This window comes from Erinaceus europaeus, chromosome 9 (genome assembly GCF_950295315.1).
Source record: "Erinaceus europaeus chromosome 9, mEriEur2.1, whole genome shotgun sequence".
NCBI classification, from domain to species: domain Eukaryota; kingdom Metazoa; phylum Chordata; class Mammalia; order Eulipotyphla; family Erinaceidae; genus Erinaceus; species Erinaceus europaeus.
The window spans coordinates 112,252,886-112,270,460 of record NC_080170.1 but is presented as its reverse complement, the minus strand read 5'-3'; positions in this window follow the sequence as shown (position 1 = coordinate 112,270,460).

Genomic DNA, 17,575 nt, shown 5'->3' with positions numbered 1-17,575 from the left:
TTTAAAAAAAAAAGGGAGTCGGGCGGTGGCGCAGCGGGTTAAGCGCACGTGGCGCAAATCGCCAGGACCTGCGTAAGGATCCCAGTTCGAGGCCCCGGCTCCCCACCTGCAGGAGAGGCGCTTCACAAGCGGTGGGAGAAGCAGGTCTGCAGGTGTCTTTCTCTCCTCCTCTCTGTCTTCCCCTCCTCTCTCCATTTCTCTCTGTCCTATCCAACAACAACGACATTAATAACCACAACAATGTTAAACAACAAGGGCAACAAAAAGGAAAATAAATAAAACTTTAAAAAGTCTAAAAAAAAATTTTTTTTTAAAGTAGGAGAGGAGTGGTCCGGGAGGTGGCACAGTTGATAAAGCACTAGATTCTCAAGCATGAGGTCCTGAGTTCGATCCCAGCAGCACATGTACCAGAGTGATGTCTGGTTCCCTCTCTTTCTCACCTCCTATCTTTCTCATTAATAAATAAGTAAATAAAATCTTTTTTTAAAAAAAGTGCAGCGAGTTAAACAGGTGGCACAAAGCGCAAGGATCAGCATAAGGATACCCGTTCTAGCCCCTAGCTCCCCGCCTGCAGGGGGGTCGCCTCACAAGCAGTGAACAGGTCTGCAGGCGTCTGTCTTTCTCTCTCCCTCTCTGTCTCCCCCTCCTCTCTCCATTTCTCTCTGCCCTATCCAACAACGATGACATCAATAACAACAACAATAATAACTACAACAATAAAACAACAAGAGCAACAAAAGAGAATAAATAATTTTTTTTAAAAGTAGGAGAGGATATGTATCAAAGACAGAAGCATGGGGGACCAGAAGATGGTGCAGCTCATTATGTGCATGTAGAACTGAGCACAAGGACTTGTGTAAGGACCCAGTTTGAGTTGCAGCAGGAACACATCACTGGCAGTGAAGCAGGTCTGCAGGGGTCTGTCTTTCTCTCCCTCCATTCCCCTCTCCCCTCTCAATTTCTCTCTGTCCTATAGAATAAAATGGAAAAGGAAAAAAAATGGCCACCAGGAGCTTCATAGTACCAGCACTGAGTCCCAGCAATAACCTTGGAGGCAAAAAGAAAAAAAAAAGTGTAGCATGTAAGGGCACAGACATAAAATAATAATGTTAAATGCATATACTCCATACCTAAAATTAAATCCAAGTGTTGATTCAGAAATGAAAGAAAAAAATGAATAGAGGAAAAAATAAAATAAAGGGGACTGAGTGGTGGCCCACGTGGTTGAGCGCACCTTACAATGCGAAAGGACCGGGGGAAAGCTTTGCAAGTGGTGAAGCAGTGCTACAGGTGTCTACCTCTCTTCCTCTCTATCTCCCCCATTCCCTCTCTATTTGTGGATGTTTCTATCTAATAAATAAATAAAGATAATAAATCATATCTTTGATTTTAAAAAGGATTTACAAAATGTCGAGCTGGGGAGATAGCATAATGGTTATGCAAAATGACTGTAGTGTCTGAGGCTTTGATGTCACAGGTTCAATCCCCAAAGCTGAGCAGTGCTCTGGTTAAGGAAAAAAAAAAAAAAAAAGTGGTCTGGGAGGTGGCACAGTGGATAAAACATTGGACTCTGAAACATGAGGTCCTGAGTTCAGTCCCCAGCAGCACATGTACCAGAGTGATGTCTGATTCTCTCTCTCTCTCTTCCTATCCTTCTCACTGATAAATAAATAAATAAATATTTAAAAAAAGAAAAAAAGTTAACAAAAGATGCATAGCAAAAGCACCTATGACATTTATAACTCAGTGACATTTTAAAAGCATCTTAGAGAAAATAAGTCACTTAAAAATGATTTGAAAGAAAATAGAAATGTAGAGTAGGGCACCAAAGTAAAAACCCTGTGGTGGGGGAGAGGGTGGACATACGGCTTCCCGGGGTGGGGGGGGGGGAAGTGGGAGGAAGGAAGAGACACAGTCTATTGGTGGTGGGAATGGTGTTTATGTACACTCCTATTAAAGTGTATTCACATAAACCACTATTTAACTAATATGAGAGGGGAAAAATTGATCATATGTCTCCAACTTTTTAAAACACAGGCTTTCTTAATACATAGGCTGAATTTTTGATACATTGACCCTCTCAAAAGTCTAGACCAGGTAGAACAGAAGCAAACAGTGACACAACTATATACAAGATGCTGGGTATTGTATAGCAAACCCTAACAAAGGGACTTTTCATAGTTAACCCAATTACCAAATAATGTGATGATAACAATAACTATCCATTGTCTTCTTGAACCCTAAGACAGCAGGAACCTCACGTTTCCACTATAGAGCCTATATTTCCCCCAGTCCTGGAAACTTAGGGTGGGGCCCACTTTCCCGCATGCTTCTCTCAATTCAAATCAAATAATATTGCATCCACTGATGGCAACCTAATCAACACAACGAGTGCCACCCCAGCATGCTTCACTCCAGACTGTGTCCAGAGACTTCAGGTGTGGAACAACAACCCTTCAGCCCCATCACTCGGGTGAGACCTTTCCTTTCATAGTATCCTCTAATTCCATCCCAGGTGGTCCACTCCCAATAAAGTCCCCAAACCTAGATATAGTCCAGGTCCCCTGAGATAGAGCATATGTTCACACGTGTCCATAAACCAGGGAAAAATATAAACCTGAAAGCAGAAGTACACAAGAGTCTGCAGTGAATAGCCCCCCCCCCAATACTTCATCTGCACTATTCCAGCCTTTGGGTCCATGATTGTTCCAACAACTTGTTTGGCTTTGTATGTTAACTCTCTTTTCAGCCACCAGGTTCCGGATGCCAGCATGATGCCGACCAGACATCCCTGGACTGATGACTCCACCAATGTGTCCTGGAGCTCTGCTTCCCCAGAGCCCCACCTTACTAGGGAAAGAGAGAGGCAGACTGGGAGTATGGACCGACCAGTCAACACCCATGTTCAGCGGGGAAGCAATTACAGAAGCCAGACCTCCCACCTATTGCAACCCACAATGATTCTGGGTCCATGCTCCCAGAGGAACAGAGAATGGGAAAGCTATTGGGGAGGGGATGGGATATGGATATCGGGTGGTGGGAATTGTGTGGAGTTGTACCCCTCATATCCTACGGTTTTGTTAATGTCTCCTTTCTTAAATAAAATAAAAATTTAAAAAAAGAACTGAAAGCTGAAAAAAGAAATATGTGTTTCTAAAGCAAAAGAATCTAAAAGACCATAAACTCATGCCTTTAAAACTATGTGTAGGGAGTTGGGCAGTAGCACAGTGGGTTAAGCGCACATGGCGCAAAGCGCAAGGACTGGGATAAGGATCCCGGTTCGAGCCCCGGCTCCCCGCCTGCAGGGGAGTCGCTTCACAAGCGGTGAAGCAGGTCTGCAGGTGTCTATCTTTCTCTCCCCCTCTCTGTCTTCCCCTCCTCTCTCCATCTGTCTCTGTCCTATCTAACAATGACATCAATAACAACAACAATAATAACTACAACAATAAAAAACATAATAATAAAAATAACAATAATTTTTTTAACTATGTGTAATAAGAATTAAAAAAAATAAACTGAAAATGTTTTTTTTTAAGTCTTTATTTACTTATTTATTGGGTAGACACAGCCAGAAATCAAGAAGGAAGGAGGTGACAGGAAGGGAGAGAGACAGAGAAACACCTGCAGCCCTGCTTCACCACCTGCAAAGCTTTCCCTCTGCAGGTGGGAATCAGGGACTCAAACTTGAGTCCTAGCACATTGTAATGTGCGCTCAACCAGGTGCACCACCACCCGGCCGGTGACAATGTTTTTCATCTAGAATCCTAAACACTTTTAAACTATCAAGAATATGTGAAGAGATTCAGACATGTCCCCATATGGGAGAACAAATGGCAGTAAAACCCTGGAAGAGGAAAGCATAGGATTTGAGTGAGATGCTCAGAAGATTGACTGAAAGATCACAATGCCAAAAATGCAGCTACCCAGAGAACAACCACTACACATTGCAATGAGAGAGCAGAGTACTCAGGGAGGACTAAAAGGAACAAAAGAAAAAAAGGTGAAGAGAGAGTCGGGGAGACAAGTGTAAATGTGTAGTGCAGGCACCGAGCCCCAGAAATAACCATGGAGGCAAAAAAAACAAAACAAACAAACAAAAAAAAACCCCTGGGACTTTGGAGCCTGAGGCATAAGAGTCTATTTGCATAACCATTATGCTATCTCTCCTGCCCTTCCCATGAAGATGTTTTTCAACAACAACTTTGATTTGATTTCTTTTTTTACATATATTATTTTATTTATTTTCCCCTTTGTTGCCCTTGTTGTTTAACATTGTTGTGGTTGTTGATGTCGTTGTTGTTGGATAAGACAGAGAGAAATGGAGAGAGGAGGGGAAGACAGAGAGGGGGAGAGAAAGACACCTCAGCTGCTTCACCTATTGTGAAGCAACTCCCCTGAGGTGGGGAGCCAGGGGCTCGAACCAGGATCCTTACCCAGGTCCTGGCACTGCGTGCCACGTGTGCTTAACCCGCTGCACCACCGCCCCACTCCCTATCTGATTTTTTTCCCTGTTGTTGCCTTTGTTGTTTTATGGTTGTAATTATTGTTGTTGTTATTGATGTTGTCTCTGTTGGATAGGACAGAGAGAAAACTCCCCTAAAGATTAGGTTCAATCCCCCATACCACCAAAAGCCAGAGCTGAGCAGTGCTTTGGTATTTCTCTGTCTGTCTCTCTCTGCATCTCTCTAAAAAAATATAATGCAGGTTAAGTGCACGTAGCACAAAGACTGGCGTAAGGATTCCGGTTCAAGCCCTTGGCTCCCCACCTGCAGGGGGGTCACCTCACAGGCGGTGAAGCAGGTCTGCAGGTGTCTGTCTTTCTCTCCCCCTCTCTGTCTTCCCTCCTCTCTCCATTTCTCTCTCCTATCCAGCAACAACGCCATCAATAACAACAACAATAACTACAACAATAAAAACAACAAGGGCAACAAAAAGGAAATAAATAAATATTTTAAAAAGATATTTAAAAAATCTTCATGGAAGTTGGACGGTAGCGCAGCGGGTTAAGCACACATGGCGCAAAGCACAAGGACCCAGTAAGGATCAGGGTTCGAGCCCTGGTTCCCCATGTGCAGGGGAGCCGCTACCGGGTGGTGAAGCAGGTCTGCAGGTGTCTTTCTCTCCCCCTCTCTGTCTTCCCCTCCTCTCTCCATTTCTCTCTGTCCTATCCAACAACAACACTGATAACAATAATAACGACAACAAGGGTAACAACAAGGGTAACAAAGTGGTAAAATGGCCTCCAGGAGCAGTGGATCTGTGATAACCCTGCAAGAAAGAAAGAAAGAAAGAAAGAAAGAAAGAAAGAAAGAAAGAAAGAAAGAAAGAAAGAAAGAAGGGAGGGGGGAGTCGGGCTGTAGCTCAGCGGGTTAAGCGCAGGTGGCGCAAAGCACAAGGACTGGCATAAGGATCCCGGTTCGAGGCCCCGGCTCCCCACCTGCAGGGGAGTCACTTCACAGGCGGTGAAGCAGGTCTGCAGGTGTCTGTCTCTCTCTCCTCCTCTCTGTCTTCCCCTCCTCTCTCCATTTCTCTCTGTCCTATCCAACAATGATGACGACAACAACAATAATAACTACAACAATAAGACAACAAAGGCAACAAAAGGGAATAAATAAAATAAAAAAATAAAAAAAAAAATTTAAAAAAAAAAAAAAAAAAAGAAAGGAGGGAGGGAGGGAGGGAGGGAGGAAGGGAAGGAAGGAAGGAAGGAAGGAAAGGAAGGAAGGAAGGAAGGAAGGAGGAAGGAAGGAAGGAAAGAAAAAAAGAAAAAAAAGAAAGAAAGAAAAGGCAGGGCTGTAAAAAAAAGTCTCCATAATATGTGGGATTATCCCTTTGACACATACTTTTTTTTTTTCTTCTGTGTGGGTTTGTCCTCTATCTAAAACAAACAAAAAATGTATTGGAGAACAGACGATAATATGAGAATTCTTTGCACATCTGCTGTGTAATTGTTAAAGGTAGTGCTTGACTACAAGACTTATGTACCCTGATTATGCTACCTCTCACTTGTGTGAAATATAGCAGTCAAATAAGTGTCTAAAGTCACTTAACAGAAATGTCAGCTCAGCACATCTAGATAATTCTGTTTTGCTAATTTTGTGATTCTTAATATGTAGGGTCAGAATTCTACTTGACGGCATGTACTAAATAGAAATATATAACTCTGGAGTCGGTCGGTAGCGCAGCGGGTTAAGGCAGGTGGCAACAAAGCAGAAGGACTGGCGTAAGGATCTGGGTTCAAGTCCCCGGCTCCCCGCCTGAGGGGGTGGGAGTGGGAGTGAGGGGTGGGAGGGTCTCTTCACAGGCGGTGAAGCAGGTCTGCAGGTGTCTGTCTTTCGCTCCCCCTCTCTGTCTTCCCCTCCTCTCTCCACTTCTCTCTGTCCTATCCAACAACGACGACATCAACAACAACAACAATAACGACAACAATAAAACAAGGGCAACAAAAAGGACAATAAATAAATAGAAAAAATATATATCTTGGGAGTCGGGCAGTAGCGCAGTGGATTAAGCGCACCTGGCGCCAAGCACAAGGATGTCTTAAGGATCCCGGTTAGAACCCCCAGTTCCCCACCTGCAGAGAGGTCACTTGTGAAGCGGTGAAGCAGGCCTGCAGGTGTCTATCTTTCTTTCCCCCCTCTGTCTTTCCCTCCTCTCTCCATTTCTCTCTGTCCTATCAAACAACGACGACATCAATAACAGCAACAATAACTACAACAATAAAACAACAAGGGCAACAAAAGGGAATAAGTAAATATTTTTTAAAAAGAAATATATAACTCAATCAGTGCAAATCTTACTTCCATGAGTTTGTCTTCTGCCATCCCTGGACACCCATACACATTTCATATCTCTGTGAGGGTCTTCCAGGGAAATAGGACTAATAGCATGTAGTAGTGATATAATTCTCTATATTCCACAAATGAGTGGAACTATCCTATAGTTGTCTTTTACCTTACCTCACTTAACATAATGACCTCCATGTTGTTCCAAAGGACACAATATTAACTTGTTACTTAGGTGAAGAAGACAGTGAACATGACCTACTGAATTCTTTTCTGATAAATCCTCAGATGCTGGGGTTGGGCAGGAGTACAGCGGTTAAGCGCATGTGGCCTTAAGTGCTAAACCTGCGTAGGAATCCTGGTTCAGGCCCCTGGCTCGCTCCCCAACTGCAGGAGAGTCACTTCACAGGTAGTAAAGCAGGTCTGTAGGTGTCTATCTTTCTCTCGCCCTCTCTGTCTTCCCCTCCTCTCTTCATTTCTCTCTGTCCTTTCCAACAACAATGACATCAATAACAACAATAATAAAAATAACCACAACAATGATTAAAAAAATAATAACATGGGCAACAAAAAAGGGGAAAAAAAAAGCCTCCAGGAGCAGTGGATTCGTGGTGCAGGCACCGAGCCCAGCAATAACCCTGGCGCACAAAAAAAAAAAAAAAATTCCTACAAATGCTGGGACCGGGCAGTGGTGCACCTGGTTAAGTGCACATGCTATAATGTGCAAATACCGGGGTTCAAGGCCCTGGTCCCCACCTTCCGGGGGTGGGGGGAACTTCGCAAGTAGTGAAGCAGTGCTGCAGGTGTTTCTCTCTGTCTCTCTCCCCACCCTTTCGATTTCTGGTTGTCTCTATGCAGTCAATTGATGATAAAAAGAAAAAAAAATCAAATCCTACAAATGCTTACCGTTATGTTGTATGAAAGCTCTTAGATATGTTCTTCCTAAACAATGTGACCTTGAGAAATTAACATCATTTCTATGTACTTCAGTTTTCTGCTCTCTACTTTTGGGATAATGATGAGAGTGTTTATTTTCTAAGTTTTGAAGAAAAGTTAATGAAGCTCTTAAGACAGGGACTGATGTCCTGTATATATTTCACAGTTGTTAATTATTGGTCACAATTAATTATTATTCTTGGAAACTGGTCCAGAATACCAATTCTGTATCAGGCTAATGTCTCCACAATTCTAATACAGGATTTATCAAAAGTTTTATGAATTTTCCGTGAGTACTTCTTTTATTTTATTTATTTATTAATGAAAAAGATAGGAGAGAGAGAAAAAGAACCAGACATCACTCTGGTACATATGCTGCTGGGGACTGAACTTGGGACCACATGCTTGAGAATCCAGTGCTTTATCCATTGTGCCACCTCCCGGACCACTAGTGCTTCTTTTTAATTAATTGTTTTTCCTGCTGTGATCACTCTGAACTCATAGGTTCAGATAGAAGGAGAGACAGAGTGTGAGCGAGGGAATGAAACCACAGCTCTTGCTTCCTCTAATGTGGTAGGGGCTGTGCTTGAAGCTGGGTCACCCACATGGCAGACCAGGCAGGCATCTGAGCGACTGGGTTATCTTGCTGACCCCAACATTATTTTTTTACATGAAAAACTGTGTTCTACAGACTTACAGAGGAGAAGAAAGAGAAGGAGAATGAGGGAAAAGAGAAAGAGGAGGAGGAGAAATAGCAAAAATAGCAGCAGCAGCAGCAGCAGCCAAAATGGTCTATGACTTCCTGAGAACTGTGGTGGTTGTTGGTGAGGTGTGTGAGGACAGAACTTTAGTGGGAGGTCTGGTGTGGAACTATACCCTGTAATCTTACAATCTTGTAAACCACTATTAAATCACTAATAAAAAAATAAACATGGGGCCAGGTGGTAGCGCACCTGGGGGAATGCACATGTTACAGTGCATAAGGACCCCGGATTGGACCTCCGGGCTCCCGCCTACAGTGGGAGAGCTTTGCAAGTGGTGAAGCAGTGTTGCAGATGTCTATCTTTCTCCCTCTTTATCTTCCACTCCCCTCTCAATTTCTCTATCTCCTATCCAATAAAATAGAAAGAAGAAAAGGCCACCGGGAGCAGTGAGTGAATTCATAGTGCAGGCGCAAAGCCCCAGCGGTAACCCTGGAGACAAAACAAGACAAAATGATAAGTAAACAGATATTTTAAAAGATTTAGAAAAAAAGAGAACAAGTGCCAGGCTGGTGGCGCACCTGGTAGAGTGCACATGTTACAGCATCCAAGGACCTGCAGGGGAAGGCTTTGTGAGTGGGGAGCTGCAGATATCTCTCTGTCTCTCTCCCTCTCTTCTCCCACCTCCTTCTTGGTTTCTGGCAGGATTCAATAAATAAATAAAGACAATTTTTTAAAAATGTAAGGAAAGAAGGAAAATAAAAGGAAAGGAAAATGTCAGTGAAGCAGTCTGGGACCTGACGCAGTAATTAAAGTGTTAGACTCCTAAGCATGAGGTCATAAGTTCAATCCTAGCATCACATATGCCAGAGTGATACTTTGGTCTCTTTATGTCTTTCTCTTTCTTCTTAAAATAAAGATCAAATCGATAGGGTTTACAGTCAACAATATTTATATACACTTCCCATATTTGGGAGCTAACCTCTTCTCTGATCCAGCTTTCTAGCCCTTTTTCCAGCCATGACATCATCTCCCCAGACAATAACTTGGGTCTATCTACATATCAGAGGTCAGGCTCAGGGAAAAAAAAAAAAAAAAAACTAGTATAGTCATGGGCCCTTTGGAATATAACTAAAAGAGGCCTACTAGCTATTTCCAAAATGGAAACCCCCAAATCTTCATCTGTAATATTCCAGCCTTTAGGTTCATGATTAGTAAACAATTTGTTTGGCTCTATATGTTAACTCTTTTTTCAACCACCAGGTTCCAGATGCTACCATGATGCCAACCTGACTTCCCTGGACAGACAACCCCACCAATGTGTCCTGAAGTCCCACTTCCCCAGAGGGAAGAGAGAGACAGACTGGGAGTATGGATCGACCTGCCAATGCCCATGTTCAGCGGGGAAGCAATTATAGAAGCCAGACCTTCCACCTTCTGCATCCCATAATGACCTTGCCTCCTACTCCCAGAGGGATAAAGAATAGGAAAGCTACCACATGGATACAATGGACAGGAAGATGGTGTCAGAAGAAAACATGAGGGCAGTTGGTGGTGTATCTGGTTGAGCACATACATGCTTAAGGACCAAAGTTCAAGCCCCAGTCCCATTCTGCAGGTGGAAGCTTCCCAAGTGGCAGAACAATGCTGCAGATGTCTCTCCTCCTGTCTCTCTTGCCTCCCCCCTGCCATTTCTTCCTGTCTGTATAATAAATAAATAAGAAGGAAGGAAAGAAGGAAAGAAGGAAGGAACGGGTTGGTGGAGGGTAGATAGGTAGCATAATGGTTATGTAAAACAAATCTCATGCCTGAGCTCCAAAGTTCCAGGTTCAAGCCCCCATACCACCATAAGCCAGAGCTGAGAAGTGCTCTGGGGGAAAAAAAAAAAAAAAGGAGGAAGGAATGAAGGAAGAAAAAACTGGGGGTGGAGGATGACTATCAGAAGTAGTAGTCAACCCGTATCTGTGACCTTGGGTAAATAGCAGTTTCCAATGAAGGGGATGGGGACACAATTCTGGTGGTGGGCACGGTGTGGCATTAGACCGGTTATCTCATAATTTTGTCAGTCAACATTAAATCACAAAATTAAAAAAATAATAAGATAAAAAATAAAACAAATTAAAAAAAAATAAAAAATAAAATAAAATAAAATAAAAATAAAAAATAATAAAAAAATAAAAATAAAACAAATTAAGTAAATAGAGGCTGGGTGCACATGTCTTCATGTGCAAGGATCTGAACCAGTCCCAGTCTCTACCTGCAGGCGGAAGCATCAGAAACGGTAAAGCAGTGCCCAGAGTAGTATGTTCGTCTTCCCAGTGAGAACTCTGATGGCAATAATAATAATAATAAATATTCTTGGAGGCTGAGTGATAGGGTAATGTTTAAGTACACATGGTACCCTGCAGGGAGGTTGCTTCACAAGATGTGAAACAGATCTACAGATGTCTAGCTTTCTCTCTCCCTCTCTCTCCCCCTTCCATCTCAATTTCTCCTTGTCCTATCAAATAAATTAAAAAATGGAAAAAAAGGGAATTGAAGTATTACACCAAAGTAAAAGACTCTGGGGTGGGTGGGTGGGTGGGGAGAATACAGGTCCATGAAAAATGATGAATGAAATAGTGGGGGTTGTATTGTTAAATGGGAATCTGGGGAATGTTATGCATGTTAAAAAAAAAAAAAGAAGTAGAAACGCAAAGCAAAAATTGACTGAGTTTGGAGTATGGTACCAAAGTAAGAAAGCAGAAGTACACTAGAGTTTGCAGTGAGTACCCTCCCCAACACTTCCTCTCCACTATTCCAAGCTTTGGGTCCATGATTGCTCAACAATTTGTTTGGCTTCGTATGTTAACTCTCTTTTCAGTCACCAGGTTCCAGATGCCATCAGGATGCTAGCCAGGCTTCCCTGGATTGAAGACCCCACCAATGTATCCTGGAGCTCAGCTTCCCCAGAGACCCACCCCACTAGGGAAAGAGAGAGGCAGGCTAGGAGTATGGACCGACCAGTCAACGCCCATGTTCAGCGGGGAAGCAATTACAGAAGCCAGACCTTCTACCTTCTGCAACCCTCAATGACCCTGGGTCCATGCTCCCAGAAGGATAGAGAATGGGAAAGCTACTGGGGAGGGGGTGGGATATGGAGATTGGGCGGTGGGAATTGTGTGGAGTTGTACCCCTCCTAACCTATGGTTTTGTTAATTAATCCTTTCTTAAATAAAAAAAAATTTTTTAAAAATGGAAAAAAAGGCTGTCAGGAGCAGTGGATTTGTAGTATTGACACTGAGTCCTAATGATAACCCTGGTGGCAATAAAATTTGTTTAGTTTTTAAAAAGAAAAAATAAGTAAATAAGTAAAATAGGGCCATCAAATTTGCTTACTTGGGTGATGTATGTTTTGCTAGGTACATGAATATGGTTTGAATCTAGTTGGAACCACATTGAAGGAAGTTTCAGTGCTATGGTGTCTTACTCTCTCTTTGCCTTTCTCTATTTCTTCTATCTAAATGAATAATCACCTTATCTTACCCAAGTTGATTCTGCTCTCCTGACTGAGCTGCAATGTTTAGCTCTCCCCATTTTTACCCTATTCCATAGAAATTTTCTTTTTTTTTTTTGCCTCCAGGGTTACTGCTGGGGCCTGGTCCCTACACTAGAAAACACTGCTCCTATGGCCATTTTTTCAATTTTTTTGGATATGACAGAGAGAAATTGAGAGGGGAAGGGAAGGGTAGAGAGGGAGAGAGAAAGACAGACACTTGGCAGACCTGCTAAACCTCTTGTGAAGCAACCTCCCTACAGGTAGGGAGACGGGGACTTGAACTGGGATCCTTGCGCCAGTCCTTACACGTCCTACAGCATATGCTTAAACCGGTGTGCCACCACATGGCTCCCTAATTTATATACTTCAGATGGAGACAAGAAGAAATTGAGAGGGGAGGAGGAGATGGAGGAAGAGAGACATCAGCAGCACTGCCTCACTGCTCTTGAAACTTCCCCCTACAGGTGGGGGCCAGGGCTTGAACTCAGGTCCTTGTGTACAGTAACATGTACATTCTATTAAGTTTGCCACCACTCGGCCCCCTCACTCTAGATTTTAGATTTTACTGACTGTGTACTGGAATGTCAGCTTTATTGATAGAGCTAGAGATTTGATCATATTTTTTGGGGGGGGGCAAAGAAGATAATAGCAATTGGATATTGTTTCATGAGGTAAATAATGTCTGGTGGCCTCCATGTCCTGTTAGCAGTCAGTGATGATCACTACTTCCATGTATTATCTCATTATTCTTTGCAAAATGGCATTTCACTTATTTTATTATTTTTTATATTTTATTCATTTATTACTGGATAGAGACAGAGATAAATTGAGAGAAAGGGGGAGATAGAGATCGCCCAGAGTAAAAGACTCTGGGGTGGGGGTAGGTGGGTGGGGAGAATACAGGTCCAAGAAGGCTGACAGAGGACCTAGTGGGGGTTGTGTTGTTATATGGGAAAACGATTGTATTTACTGTTGAATGTAAAACATTAATTCCCCAATAAAGAAATTAAAAAAAGAAAGGGGGAGATAGGACAAGAGACAAAGAGACATAAATCTTTTTGGATGGGTGTGTTGGGAGAAGGTCTTTACATACCATACATCGGATAAGAGTTTAGTAACCAAAATATATAAAAAGCTTGCAAATCTCAACAGCAAGAAAACAAATTATCTCATCCAAAAATGGGGGGAGGACATGGACAAGAATATTCACCACAGAAGAGATCCAAAAGGCTGAGAAACACATGAAAAAATGCTCCAGATCTCTGATTGTCAGAGAAATGCAAATAAAGACAACAATGAGATACCACTTCTCTCCTGAGAATATTATACATCAGAAAAGGTAGCAGCAACAAATGCTGGAGAGGGTGTGGGATGAAAGGAACCCTCCTGCACTGCTGGTGGGAATGTAAATTGGTCCAACCTCTGTGGAGAGCAGTCTGGAGAACTCTCAGAAGGCTAGAAACGGACCTACCCTATGATCCTGCAATTCCTCTCCTGGGGATATATCCTAGGGAACCCAACACACCCATCCAGAAAGATATGTGCAATAGCCAGAACCTGGAAGCAACCCAGGTGTCCAACAACAAATGAGTGGCTGAGCAAGTTGTGATCTAAATACACAATAGAATACTACTCAGTTATTAAAAATGGTGACTTCAGGAGCAGGGCAGTAGCGCAGTGGGTTAAGCGCAGGTGGTACAAAGCACAGGGACCAGCATAAAGATCCCAGTTCGAGCCCCTGGCTCCCCACCTGCAGGGGAGTTGCTTCATAGGCGGTGAAGGTCTGCAGGTGTCTATCTTTCTCTCCTCCTGTCTTCCCCTCCTCTATTTCTCTCTGCCCTATCCAGCTGTTGTTTTCGACAGGTTATGTTGTTTTCGCCGGGCTGGCTTCACGGGCAGGTAACAGATGACCAGGGACTCATGGTTGAGCTGTAGGCAGTATCTCTTTATTCATGCAGGACGCAGCACAATCTAAGACGAGCTAAGTTAAACTCAAAGTACAGTACTCTAAAACTCACAATGCTGTCTTTATATATACTTCCCAAGTAGGGTGGGAACAGGATGTGACATAGAGAGGGTGGAGAGAAAAGTGACTGGCGAAAATCAGAGTGTGACAGGGAGGGGGTGGAGCAGGCGAGAATCCTATCACTGAACCACAAATGCCCTGGAGGGAGGGTGGAACTTGTTAACAGTGGTTATGTAAATAGAATAGTGTTAAGCAGGGGGGATTTAAACCAAATGAAACAGAAGGGGTCTCATGCATACCAACATCCAGCAATGATGACATCAGTAACAACAAAAATAACTACAACAGTAAAACAGCAACAGCAATGAAAGGGAATAAATACATATTAAAAAATATATATATATATTTTTTAAAAAAAAGGTGACCACTGTTTTCAGCCGATCTTGGATGGAGCTTGAAGAAATCATGTTAATTGAAATAAGTCAGAACCAAAAAGATGAATATGGGATGATCTCACTCTCAGGCAAAAGTTGAAAAACAAGAACAGAAAACACAAGTAGAACCTGAACTGGATGGAGTTGGTGTATTGCATCAAAGTAGAAGACTCTGGGGTGGGTGTGTGTGTGGGGGAAGAGAACAGTGTTTATGGCAACTGTCTTGTGGTTAGTAGTGTGGTGTGGAGATTGACACTCTTGAAAGTATATTGTGGGATAAAGAAAATGAATAATAATGACATATTCCTATATCTTTCTCAGTATCCCCAAGAACTAGAAATTTCAGCATGGGAAGAAGAAAATACAGATACAATATAGAAGTTAAGTATAAGTACTTAATTTGATGGTCGGGGAAGTGGCACAGTGCATAAAGCACTGAACTCTCAAGTTCAATCCCCAGCAGCACATGTATTTGAGTGATGTCTAGTTCTGTCTCTCCTCCTATCTTTCTCATTAATGAATAAATAAAATACTTTTTTAAAAAAAAGAAGATAGATAGAAAGTACCAGACATCAAGCTTGCACAAGTGCTTCTGGAACTGATCTCAGAACCTAATGCCTGAGAGTCCGATGCCCACACACTGTGCCACTTCCCAGACCACACTCAACTTCTTCATGAAGAAATACAATACTTAATTTGAATTAAGAGTATTATTATGAATTCAAGATGAAATAATCCACGAAAATTGATCTTTTGGGGGGGCCAGGTGGTAGCGCATCTGGTTGAGCGACATGTTACAATGTGAAAGGACCTGGGTTTGAGCCCCTCACCTTCACCTGCAGGGGGAAAGCTTTGCAAGTGGTGAAGCAGGGCTGCAGGTGTATATCTCCTCCTTCCCTCTCAATTTCTGGTTGTTTCTATCCAATAAATAAAGATAATAAAAAATAATTAAAAAAGAAATGACAAAAAAAAGAGAAAATTGAATTAAAAAAAATTTAACCACAGCACTGTTCAGCTCTGGCTTATGGTGGTGCGGGGATTGAACCTGGGACTCTGGAGCCTCAGGCATGAGAGTCTGTTTGTATAACCATTATGCTATCTATCCTCCGCCCCAAGAAAATGATTTTAAAAAAAAGTATTGTTTTGGGAGTTGGGCGGTAGCACAGTAGGTCAAGCGCAGGTGGCACAAAGCACAAGGACCAGTGTAAGGATCCAGGTTCAAGCTCCAGCTCCCCACCTGCAGGGGGGTCTCTTCACAGGCAATGAAGCAGGTTTGCAGGTGTTTCTCTTTTTCTAATTTTTATTTTATTTATTCCCTTTTGTTGCCCTTGTTGTTTTATTGTTGTTGTCATTGTTGGATAGGACAGAGAGGAGGGGAAGACAGAGAGGAGGAGAGAAAGATAGACACCTGCAGACCTGCTTCACCGCCTGTGAAGCGACTCCCCTGCAGGTGGGGAGCCGGGGTTCGAACCGGGATCCTTATGCCGGTCCTTGTGCTTTGCGCCACCTGCGCTTAACCCGCTGCGCTACAGCCTGACTCCCTCAGTGTTAAGTTTCAAGGTTGATAGGTTGACATGTATTTAGTGTGGAGTGAGGGCTCGAACCTGGATCCTTGTGCTTAGTACTGTATGTGCTTGACCAGGTCTGCCACTGCATGCCCCCCCTTCTATTTTCTGATTTTAGAAGGAATGATAACCATCACCCTTTAGTAGAGAAAATGGCTTTAAAAAAAATTTATGGAAGTCGGGTGGTAGCACAGTGGGTGAAGTGCAGGTGGCACAAAGCGCAAGGACCAGCCTAAGGATCCCAATTCAAGCCCCTGGTTCCCCACCTGCAGGAGAGTCACTTCACAGTCTGCAGGTGTCTTATCTTCTCCCCCATCTTCCCCTCCTCTATCCATTTGTCCTATCCAACAACATCAAAAACAGTAACTACAACCAACAATAAAACAAGGGCAAAAAAGGGGATATTTGAAAAAATTATCTTTCATTGCATAGACAGCCAGAATTCGAGAGGAAAAGGGGGAGATAAACACCTGCAGCCCTGCTTCGTAAGTTTTCCCCCTACTGGGGGCTCAAACCTTGGTCTCTGTACATTTGTGATGTGTGCACTCAAACCAGCTGCGCCGCCACCTGGCTCTCTGTACATACTAAAAAATAGCTACCAGGGAGCCTAGGCAGCAAGCCAGATTGTGTCAGCAACAGGCTGTTTTGGGTTGTGCTCAAATGACTGAGGTAGGACAGGGAGGTGTCAAACTCAACAGCACTCAGGTCAAGTGCAGATTTTTAGGAAATCTGTGTCTTTGGCAACACGTTTATCATGGTCCGAGCTGCAGGTGGGTGAGTTTCAGAGAGAACAGCTGAGTGATGCAGGTACGAAAGAAAGCAAGTTGATCTCTTCAGAATTGCCTGAGAAAGACACCTTGGGGAGTGGGGGAATCCCATGTTTTGAATTTGTCTTCAGGGTTATTGCTGGGGCTCAGTGCCAGCATTATGAATCCACTGCTCCTGGAGGCCCAATTTTGTTTAGGACAGAGAAACTGCCTGGCCTCCTTAAATTCTATATACATTACTTGATCTGATCTGCATGTATTTATGAAAGGCCTTTGCAGTTCAAATTTTTGTGGACCATTTGACTTTTTAAATTTCAGGAAGGACAAGAACTACCAACAGTGGTAGCTTTTCACCATTCATAAATGACGCATGTTTCCACCTAGTGTATGGTGAGCTATCCTGGACCGATGTTGATTTTTACATTCATGATAGTGTCATGTATTTTCTTCTTGTAAAGCTTTTGGTACTATGGTGACAGAACAAAGTATTCTTATCTTAAAAAATTGAATAATTTCCAGTGTATTCAAATCCACTGTCTGGAACACACTCCTGGTATTCATTTTTACATAGTCAAATGAATGTTAATTAGTTATGTAATGAACTAAGCATATGTGAAACAAAATGTCCAGTATGCTTAGCAAATTAAGGCCCACAAATACTGCTTATGCTCCATCACCAGTATCTGCAATCATCTGGTTACCAAGATTAGAGGCAGATGGTGTAAACCATGTGTGCACAGACTGTGGGCTGAGACCACCCAGTTCTTAAGTCTGAATACTGCCCTTTAATAAGGGCAGTTAGAAGCAAGATTAATTACTCTACATGATTGCAGTAGTCTAAATATGTGCAAAGTGCTTCAGAAAACACCTTGGGCACACTGCA